Raw genomic sequence first — 11,927 nt, forward strand, 5'->3', positions numbered from 1 at the left:
TGTAATAAAAACTCAGAAAAAGTCTATTCTAAAACGAAAATTGGGACGCATAACTAAGTTAGAAGGAGAATATTATTAATATTATTCTAAAGGTGAATATTTAAATTTATAATATAAGAATGATTTTTTATAATATAAAAAATATTAAATATATGACAAACCTCGATTAGAATGAAATGAACAAAATCATTTATCAAGATTAAGGGGAGGAAACAAGAAATGTTCATAGAGGCAAAAAAAAAAAAGTTTATCCCTAGGATGAAAAGAAAAGAGAAGTTTATAATAATTCACACACTTCAGACAAATTTTAAACAAAACATAGAGCATCAAATTCATTTTCATCAATTATTTTTTCGTTATTAATAATTTGATATCTTAAATGCTTGGAGCATTATCATTACAATTGAAATTATATAATATATTGATACTAGTCAATAATTATTATGAATTTTCCGTTTCGCAGCCAACGCCATTGAAACCTAATTGACTTGATTTCGCATATAAGTAGCACTTCACCATATGCGTGACGGAAAAAAATGTGGATGTGGATCCCTTATAAGGCAAATATCTTTTTTTATTAGCATAGAGTCAATCTTTTATTAACGAATAATTTCACCGAAAAATCTGATTAACTATTTTTAGTGGGATCTATTAATAGCAAATATCAAACAAATGCTATAAAAAAAAAGTGTCATATTTATATATGATATTTGAAGCCACGTACATATGGCTAAGCATGCGGTCAAATTGAATTAACATGGTTAGTTTAGTTTAAAATAATTAAACAGCGACTGTATTATATTAAATAATTTTGTATTATTATCTAATTATAAATTAATATTATTGTATATGATAAGTTTGTTAATTTATATAATAATTACTTTAAAATTATACTAATGAATAATAATTTTTTATTAGTTGATAGTGTAAAATATTTTATAATAATTTCTGATTAGTCATACAAAGCATAAAATTAAACTCTAAAATAAATTAATAAACAAAAGAAACAAGTGAATATTGTTGATATGTTTCCTTTTGACTTTGAAATTAAATATGAAACCTTCTAATAAATGTCTGTAAATTAAGTATATATATAACTTGTACCATAAGACTTCTCTTTTCTCTTGGCAGAAAATCAACACGGAGCAAGGAGAAGAAGGAAAAGTCGTTTGCCAAATATGATTTACCAACCACCACTTCACTATAAATTAGAACAATAAAATATGCAGAGAGAAAAAAAAAAAACCCACCTTATCTGCAGTTGTTTGACGCCATACACGAATTTTTCATTACCAGAATGAACCACACTCGCATACTATTCATTTACCTAATTAAATTAACTAATGGCTTTGCCATTGTAACTATAGTGTGTGTGTGCAATTGGTTGGAAGAATGAGCATAATGACTTTAGGAAGTTCACCAACCTCTGAATTTCTATTCACATATTTTCATGTAGATATCAATGATAGAAATCAAACGAGTAAACCACACGGCCAACAATCTGTGTCAGCATGGGTTTTGGTGCGATGCGACTTTATAGTAGGGTATGTGTCAAAGGTGCATTTGTGAATCCGGCGTTTTGCTTAGCCCTTGTTAAGTGTTTGTGAGGGAATGGGATGAGATCACTTAGCTAGCATGTTGCATTCAAATCATAGACCTAAATTTGATTTTTCTTTGAATATAATGTAACCATAGTAAAGCAATAATAACATCAACATCAGTAAACATAAGAAAAAAAAGGGGGACCAATATTGCATCAATTTCTTGACTTTTAAATAAAATAGTCAGTTTATAAATATATTAGAGTATAAATATTAGGTAAAATATTGCATCGTGTAAAAATAAAAAAATTGAAAATTATATGATAGCATTATGCAGAACAAGGCCACAGATACCAATAACAGCAGCACTAACAGGCCCAAGAGAGTAACCCACAGACCCACATACCTGGAAGACTTCGTGTGAAGATCCGATGCTATTCTAGAAGCTACCCTTAGATCAAATTCCCCGCGTGTTTAATTTCCCCACGTGTTCCTTTAGCTGTTAGATTCGAAATTCTGTTATAACAAACTAGAGCAAAATATCTTGTAAGAAAGCTATTATAAAAGCATGAATGAATAAACGGGGTAGCAGAGAAGAATATTTTACTGCAAATTTAGTTTACTTACCTTCAATTCAGTTTTCCCTGCAACTCTATCCACTGAGATTCATATCAAATTGGTCCGACCTGCCCCCGACGCCATGCCCGATCACCATACCCGCCAAACCACCACCGACAAGCTCGAAGAAGCTGTCCACCGCCTCTCCGAGAGCCACACTTCCCTCTCCCAAGGTCATCAATCCCTCAATTCCAAGATTGACAATATCCACTCTTCCCTCACAGCCCAAATTGAATCCCTCTTCGAACGCCTTGCCACCATAGCCCTCCAACCTAACCCCTCCCCTTCCCCAAACAACTCAGCACACATACCTCTTTCCCCTGCCTCTCGCCATCATCACCTCAAGCTCGACGTTCCCCGTTTCGATGGCCACGACCCGTTGGGCTGGATATTCAAAATATCCCAGTTCTTCGATTACCAGGGTATCCCGGAGCTCGAACGCCTCACCATCGCTTCATTTTATATGGATGGCCCGGCCCTCTCTTGGTATCAATGGATGCACCGTAATGGCTTCTTCTCTTCGTGGCCGGCCATGTTGCAGGCACTAGAGTCCCGTTTCGCGCCATCGTTCTACGACGACCCCCAAGGTCAGCTATTCAAGCTTCAACAAACAGGCACCGTTACCGATTACCTTACAGCTTTTGAGCGCCTCGCCAACCGCACCATCGGCATCACCCCTTCCTCTTTGCTCAGCTGTTTCATCTCCGGCTTGCTCCCGGAGCTCCGCCGCGAAGTCCAAGCCCTACGGCCTCTCTCCCTCCCACAGGCCATCGAGCTTGCCCGGCTTCAGGAGGACAAGATGCTCGATCGTCGCCGCGGTCCTCGGCCTCCGCCGCACTCCCCTTTCCCTCCCTCCCCCTCCCCTCTCCCTTCATCAGTCGCTTCCCCTTCCCTTTCCCCGAAAACCCCATTTTCCCTTCCACCCCCGAAACTCCCTGTCAAGCGACTCTCCGCTGAGGAGCTCGCCGTACGCCGCGACCAGGGGCTCTGCTACCATTGTGACGATAAATGGTCCCCTGGCCACAGATGCAAGTCCCGTCTCCATTTGCTCATCGCGGACGAAGACGTTCTCTCCCCCGACTTCCCCTCCGCCGACGACCCTAACCCCACCCTAGTTTCCCAGATCAGCCTCAACGCCATGGAAGGCTCTCCCACCCCACAAACCTTTCGCCTCTATGGTTCCATCGGCCACCACCGCGTCATTATCCTTGTGGATGGCGGAAGTTCTCATAACTTCATCCAAACACGGATTGCCCGCTTCCTTAACCTCCCTACTGCCCCCACCTCCCCTCTCCGCGTCATGGTCGGCAACGGCCACACCCTCGACTGTGACACTGTGTCCCCTCAGATCACCCTCACCATTCAGACCCACCCCTTCACCCTTGACCTACTTCACCTCCCCATTTGCGACGCCGATATCGTGTTGGGAGTGCAGTGGCTCAAACATTTGGGCCCAGTCACCACAGATTTCGCAGCCCTCACCATGACTTTTCTTTCCTTGGGCCGTCCCATTACGCTAATTGCTGATGTACCCCCCACCCCATCCCCTGTTTCGGCCCATCAAATTAAGAGGCTCGCCACCACCCACAGCATCTCAGCCCTTTTCCACATTACACCTTTACCGGCCCAAACACACCCCCTCCCCTCCGTCCCGCCCCCCGACTCCATCCCTGAGCCCATCGCCACCGTACTCCGTCGATACTCCACCATCTTCTCCGAACCAACTCATCTCCCACCTCCCCGAACCATCCAACACCACATTCACCTCTTACCCAATGAACCCCCGGTCAACGTCCGCCCTTATCGTTACCCACACTACCAAAAGACTGAAATCGAATCTCAGATCACAGCCATGCTCGACTCTGGCCTCATTCAACCTAGCCAGAGTCCTTTCTCCTCCCCCATTCTCCTGGTGAAGAAAAAAGATGGCTCATGGCGCTGTTGTATTGATTATCGTGCACTTAATACCATTACCGTTAAGGACAAATTCCCTATGCCGACGGTGGACGAACTACTCGACGATCTTGGAAAGGCCTCCTGGTTTTCGAAGCTCGACCTCCAGCAGGGTTTCCATCAGATTCGCATGGCACCTTCAGATATCCCCAAGACCGCTTTTCGCACGCACCAGGGTCATTACGAGTTCCGCGTAATGCCCTTCGGCCTCTGCAATGCGCCCTCCACCTTCCAATCCGCCATGAACGACACTCTCCGGCCGTTTCTCCGAAAGTTTGTTGCAGTATTTTTTGACGATATCCTTGTCTATAGCAGTGACCTTCAGTCCCATGTCTCTCATCTGGACGCGGTTCTTTCAACCCTCACCACCCATCAATTCTTTCTGAAGGAATCGAAATGCGTTTTTGCCCAATCAAAACTCAATTACCTGGGCCACATCATCTCCTCCGACGGCATCGCACCAGACCCCGATAAAATTCAAGCTATGGTCGACTGGCCCACCCCCACATCCACCACTAGCTTACGAGGGTTCCTCGGTCTCACGGGCTTCTATCGGAAATTCATCAGAGGCTACGCCTCTATCGCTGCCCCTCTCACCAACCTCCTCCGCAAAGACCAGTTCGTTTGGTCGCCGGCCGCCACCTCTGCCTTCAACCAATTAAAGTCACACATGACTTGCGCCCCGGTCCTAACCACTCCCGATTTCACCATTCCCTTTACCGTCGAAACGGATGCATCCGCATTTGCTATCGGAGCGGTCTTGGTCCAACAGGATCATCCCATTGCGTACTATAGCAAGGTCCTCTGCCCTCGGTTACAACGTGCTTCGGCGTATGTCCGGGAGCTTCATGCAATCACTTCGGCGGTCCGCAAGTGGCGCCACTATCTTCTGGGTTCTTCATTCACCATCCTTACTGACCATAGGAGTCTTAAGGAGCTCATGTCGCAGACGATCCAGACGCCGGAGCAACAGACTTACCTGGTGAAGCTCCTTGGTTACGATTACACTATCCGTTACAAACCTGGGGCCCACAATGTCGTCGCCGATGCTCTATCTCGAGTTCCTACCGGCGAATTCCTCTCCCTTACCGTGCCTCACTGCGACTTTCTCGATACCCTCCGTCAAGCTTTAATGGCTGACACCCAATATCAGGAATTACTCCACGAAATTCAAACTGCACCTGCCGCCCATCATGGTCTCTCCATTCGTAATGGACTCATTCTTAAGGACCATCGTATCTGGATACCTTTCCCCACGACCCTCACATCCACATTGCTTGAGGAATTCCATACCTCTCCCCTCGGAGGACACACCGGAGTTGCAAAAACCCTCCACCGCCTCCGACAAAGTTTTGACTGGCCCACCATCAAGAAGGATGTTCAGCGTTTTGTGTCCCATTGCCCGGTTTGCCAACAAACCAAATACGAAACGAAGAAGCCCTCTGGTTTGCTGCAACCTTTGCCTATCCCGGCAAGGATTTGGGAAGATATGTCAATTGATTTCATTACCGGCCTCCCGTCATCACAGGGCCATACTGTCATTATGGTTGTAGTCGACCGGTATTCAAAAGGGGCCCACTTCGGCGCTCTTCCCACCCAGCACACTGCTCATCAGGTCGCCGTTCACTTCCTCACCCTCGTCTGCAAACTTCACGGCTTCCCGCGCAGCTTAGTCTCCGACAGGGACGCTTTGTTCCTCAGCCAATTCTGGAAGGAGCTCTTCCGTCTCAGCGGCACCCAGCTTCGAATGACGACTGCGTATCATCCTCAGTCCGACGGACAAACCGAGGTCGTCAATCGGACTTTGGAACAATATCTCCGCGCCTACGTCCACCACAAACCCAGCCACTGGTTTCGATACTTGCCCCTTGCGGAGTGGTCTTACAATACCACGGTACATTCCAGCACGGGTTTTACCCCGTTTGAAATCGTTTATGGCCGGCCCCCTCCTTCCACGGTTGACTACATCCGCGGTTCCTCCCCCATTGATGCTGTTGATTCACTGTTAACAGACCGAACTGAGCTTCACGCACTCCTCCAGCGCCGCCTCCAAAAGGCCCAATCTTCTATGAAGGCCACCGCCGATAAGCACCGCCGCGACACTCAATTCTCCATCGGGGATTGGGTTTATCTCCGCCTCCGCCCCTATCGTCAGAAGTCCTTAGCTCCATCATACACGAAGCTTGCTAAGCGTTTCTATGGCCCGTACCAAGTGACTGATCGTATCGGCCCCGTCGCTTACAGGCTTGCCCTCCCTGCCACATCTCAGATCCACAATGTCTTCCACGTCTCATTATTAAAACTTCATCAGGGCCCCTCACCTACTACCGACGCTCCACTTCCCCCTCTGGCCGTTGATCACCATCCCCTCGTCAGCCCTTTAGCCATACTGGACTGGAAATGGGATACTTCGGTCACTCCTCCGCTACGCATGGTACTCGTCCAGTGGGCCGGTTTACCTCCTGAAGATACGTCCTGGGAATCTTGGTCTGAGTTACAGTCAGCCTACAACCTCGAGGACGAGGTTGTTTTTGGAGGCGTGGGTGTTGATAGCATTATGCAGAACAAGGCCACAGATACCAATAACAGCAGCACTAACAGGCCCAAGAGAGTAACCCACAGACCCACATACCTGGAAGACTTCGTGTGAAGATCCGATGCTATTCTAGAAGCTACCCTTAGATCAAATTCCCCGCGTGTTTAATTTCCCCACGTGTTCCTTTAGCTGTTAGATTCGAAATTCTGTTATAACAAACTAGAGCAAAATATCTTGTAAGAAAGCTATTATAAAAGCATGAATGAATAAACGGGGTAGCAGAGAAGAATATTTTACTGCAAATTTAGTTTACTTACCTTCAATTCAGTTTTCCCTGCAACTCTATCCACTGAGATTCGTATCATTATATAAGTGAAAACAAAACTCATAAACTTGAATTTTAAATTTTTTTGTTAAAATATGATGTTAATTTTATTTATATGATTGTTCGTAATTTATTAGTCTAATTCTCTTCCTAATTTATAGACCACGACTACTCAACTTACCGCATGAGTAAATTCTACGATGAAATAAGTCAAATATCGAATAGGAATGAGAGGTAAAAAACAGAAACAGGATAGCACTCTTTCTTTATTCTTTTACTCGGGCCTTCGAATTGTCAATGTACTCTGCATGTTCTGGCAGTTTTTGCAATTTCCAAATTTTAAATACAAATAGCTAACCGTATAATTAAAACAAAGCAGAAAACCTTTTCACACCCGAAGCAGGGGAGAGTAGCTGAATAGAGAGGCAATCACCTTGCAGTATGTGTATTGTGTGTTAGTGTCCAATCTTGATTCTGTCACTGATATTGAAAAGAAAGACAGTTTTGAAATTAACCACTGTTTAAGGATTATGAGATCATGTCAATATGCAATAAATGCATTGATTATCTTGTTAATTCATTGTGCTGCCGGCCAGGGGAAACTTCGTTTGAAGTTGATTTCAACTAATTAGAGTAGCCTGTCCACAAAACAAAACAAGAACATAGACTTATAATTAGTTCTAGAAGCTTCTTTTGTATGATGAATCTAAAATGGGATAACATTTATTACATACTTTTTTAGTTTATTCATATTTCTAAATTAACAATTAACCATATGTCTTCTGCTCGCTCTTAACTTTTAATTCTTTTTTTTTTAAAAAAACTTTTAATTCATTAATTCTCTAGCCACTACGAGGAGGGGGAAAAAACTATCATGGCTTTTAACTTCACGCCACTTGCTTAATAAAGGAAATCGAGAGAATGTAGAATCCGAGAATAAGTGGGCTTCTTCTAGAAGACCATTACGTATGAAGCCACCACAAACTTCCAAGTTTCAAGTCAATTATTCACCAACTCCTATTCTCAATAAGAATTGCTTATATGGAGAAGAAAAAAAACTATATATTTTAACATTGTCATTTTCTTTTTATAATTGAGATGTCTATTTTTCTCGACAGTTATAGTTTTATTAAGGATTTTGTTCCTCAAATTGAATTAAATTGTTGGAAGAATAACTTTATCTCCTTTGATAGTCATACTCCACTCTATCACAATTACATTTCATAAAAGATAAAGTAATACATGGTATGTAAAAAAAATGCTTAAATTTTAACCATGATTTTGACAAATCGTAAAGAATTATTTGGCCCAAAAGAAATGGGTGCACATGAATGAAGAATGGATCATTATGAATTTTTTAAATAATTAAAGTCGATTCATTTAAAATAACAGAATCAAATAATATAAAATTCTTTGACGTAATGGAATTTAAGGAAAATTTCATTCAAAAGTCGTCGTGGGCCTCGTGGCCGAACGAGCACTGGGCATTTAGTTATTGCATATTGTTTTTTGAAAATTGGTTATTGCATTACATACGTAAAAGAACGATATTCGTCAGATATTTATATTTTATGTTGATCATTGTTGAATTTTTGGCTGATTTGGATAATTGGAGCACAAAAGCCTGGTTAGGTAGTAATACTGTAATAGGCACGTAGTGTGCATACTCTGTAAAGTGTAAACGCAAGTCTGTCAAAATCAAGATTTTTTTTTTACTTGATATCGCCAAATAACATTACTGTAAGGTTAGTTTCGGACCAAATTCTTTTGAGTATCATACACAGGTTTTGTCAATGGGACAAATTCAAAATTGTGACTTCTTTCTTTCTTTCTCCGTTCATCCTTAAATGTGTATTTTAAGACAAAAATTAACTTATTTATGGTTTGAATAGGAATGAATTTGAATTTCTTTAAAAAATATATCATGTTTTGAGGTTTGTGAATGAAAGAAAATAAATAAGAAATACAAGTATCTCACAAGCAATTGAATTGTTTTTTGTTCCTTTTCATGTTATTTTCTTGCCCATTACATGTAAATTACAAAAGGCAAAAGACACATCAAAGCCAAAATTATGCTATCTTTTATAAAATGAATTAGAAGTCTAGAACCTTAGCCACAAAGGTTGTCAAATGTACGAGTAAGTCGTTGGTTTGAGGAGTCATATGTTCAGTTCCCTTAAACAATGTCTTGAGTTCGAACTTTGTTCATGAAAAAAAAAACATTATTGAAATGAGAGATTTCATTAAATATGGTCAATCAAGTTCTCCCACATATATTAATCATTAGTAAAGTTGGTGAATACTCCACATTAATATCATGGTAACAAAAAAAGTTGTCTAATGTAACAATGTTAATTTTTTGGACTATTGTTATATTTATCTCTCAAAATTATATATGTATCATTCTATTCAACAATTATATTATGCAACATGATGAATGCATATATTATATATTTGATTGTATCCATTTGCTAAGTACCTGCAAGATTATGTTTAACTGCAAATTGAGAGTGGAGTACTTCAAATACAAGTTCCACATCTCTCCTTGTTGAATCTTGATGTTGAATAAATAGCTTTCTTTTTTCTCCTTGTGGTTTTGGGACACTATTGACAAACATAACCCAGTGGGAATGAATGTCGTTGGACTGGTTTAATATATACATTAATATCACTATTTAAACTTGCAATGCCAAAAAATACATATCAAATTCTAAGTTTTGTAAAGTCACTATTTCAAGCATGGTCGTGAATTTAACATGATTACCTTGAGAAATTTGCCTTTTTCATACAATCAAATAACTTTTTATAATTTCTCAGTGCATACAACGAACATACCAAAAAAGTTGCATGCCTTCCTCATTAGACACTCATTGTTATAGTTGTTAGGTCTTTTCAAACACTTAACCCCAAACACCTCCTTATTCACCTTATACAAATCTCTCTAAGTATTACTTCTCACCTATATACTGATCATGATTTTCAAAGGCTATAGTACAACTCAAAATGAATACATGCTTTCACATTCAGAACTTTCATTGGAATTGAGCCTTTATGTATGCAAGAATCTAAAAAAATTAATCTTTGAACAAATGACTATGTTCTTCTCCATTATCCCAATTTATTATTATTCTTGTACGTTTGCACTTAATGATGTTTGTTGGCTTTCATTTCCTTTGTCTCTTAAGTATTAACATCATGGGTTGTTCTTCATTGTTCATAATTTTTGTTTCGAAGAGTTGTTACTCAATATTTTGTAGTTGTGGAATTGTTAGAATCCATTAAATGTTTAGCATAATTTGGTAAGAAGAAAAGATTATAAAAGTAACAAGAATATTCAATAGATTTACAATCAAAGTCATTCTTAAGTGCGTCTTGGTGCCGGACAGTCTAGCTTTCGGTTTCCTAACTGGCTATGGACAAGTCCTTTGTGTGAGGAAGTTCTCTTTGTCCAGATACATGACTCGTAACTTATTGTGGCGGATCTCTAGAATCGTAACAATTGGAAATTTGCAACGTCTTTATACTCCTTTCCCTGAACGTGTGAGGAATTCTATCTTGGAGGTACATATCCCTTTAAAGTTCGAACCCTTTGGGTGAGGATGTGATTGCTTGGTTGGGTAACAATAGTGGTGTCTACACAGCTTCTTCAGCATACAGTTGGGTTCGGAAACATCCAGCTCAATTGAATCCAATCTGGAAAAAGATTTGGGAACTTGAAGCTCCCTGAGAAGAGTCATTTCTTCATGTGGCAAATTTTTCGTAATGCCTTGCCCACGAATAGCAAGAGACATGCTTGTCATCTCTCTCCTTCTGCTGCATGTCACAGGTGTTCGATCAGAACCAGAGGAATCCACTCTACATGGCTTGAGAGATTGTCCTCGCTCCAAGGAATTTTGGCTTCGTATGGGATTCGGTTCGAATACTATCCTGACTTGCCAGAATATTCAAGCTTGGATTTTAGCCGTGATTAATCATCGACCATCAGCTCTTATTCTTTCTACAGTTTGGTGTTTGTGGAAGTGGAGAAATAATTCTATTTTCACCACTGAGCAGTGGGGAGTTCCTTATGTGTGCAATTTGACCCGTTTAACAACAACTGAGTTAGAATTGTACTGTTCCAAGCTACCTAGAGTGACTATGCATATCCTTGCGCAAATATCCTTTTGTAAAGCTAAATGCATATGGATCTTGATTGCATAATCCGAATATTATGGGTGGCAATGGTGTAATTCTGGGTGTTCAAAGAGATTGGCTCTCTGGGTTCTCTAGTCTGTATGGTCACGGTGACTCTTTGCGAGCTGAACTATTGGCTCTTCGAGATGGGATAGAATATTCATGGAGGTTGGGGTATAAGCATCTCCAATGTGAAGTGTATTGCCTGGAGGTGTTTGAACACATTAGTGATATCAACAACCAGGCAGTGGACTTGCATTTGCTCAAGGATGTTATCTATGACATCGGAGATCTCCTCCAATTTTCGTGGGAGGTCATCTTCAAGCATGATCGAACAACGTACTGCGAATGGTGTAGCCGATACCCTAGTTGGTGGATGAGTGTGTTTGCAAGGCTCTATGGAGTTTATAGTTCCTCCGCATTTTGTTTTATATGTTTTTGTGCATGACTTAGTCAACCTTGGTTGATCTTGTTGTTTATCTTTCCTTACTCTAAAAAAAAAAAAAAAACATTCATAAGCAAATGTAGCTTTCGTTGCATATTTCCCCCATCAATATAATCATACCTATTGTTTGATTTTGAATCTTTGATCCCTTAATTTGTTTTAAGGTATTCAATCCCTTGATTTTTTTTATTACAAATAAATCCTTTTGTTATATTTTCCTTGACTTAAAACTCTCACAATTTCATTTTTAAAATATTCATAAATTGAGTAGATCAAATCATTTTAAATATTCATTCACCTTAAAAAGTTAAAACATCATACAATATATCGATTTTC

The sequence above is a fragment of the Glycine soja genome, chromosome 1, assembly GCF_004193775.1.
Source record: "Glycine soja cultivar W05 chromosome 1, ASM419377v2, whole genome shotgun sequence".
NCBI classification, from domain to species: Eukaryota; Viridiplantae; Streptophyta; class Magnoliopsida; order Fabales; family Fabaceae; genus Glycine; species Glycine soja.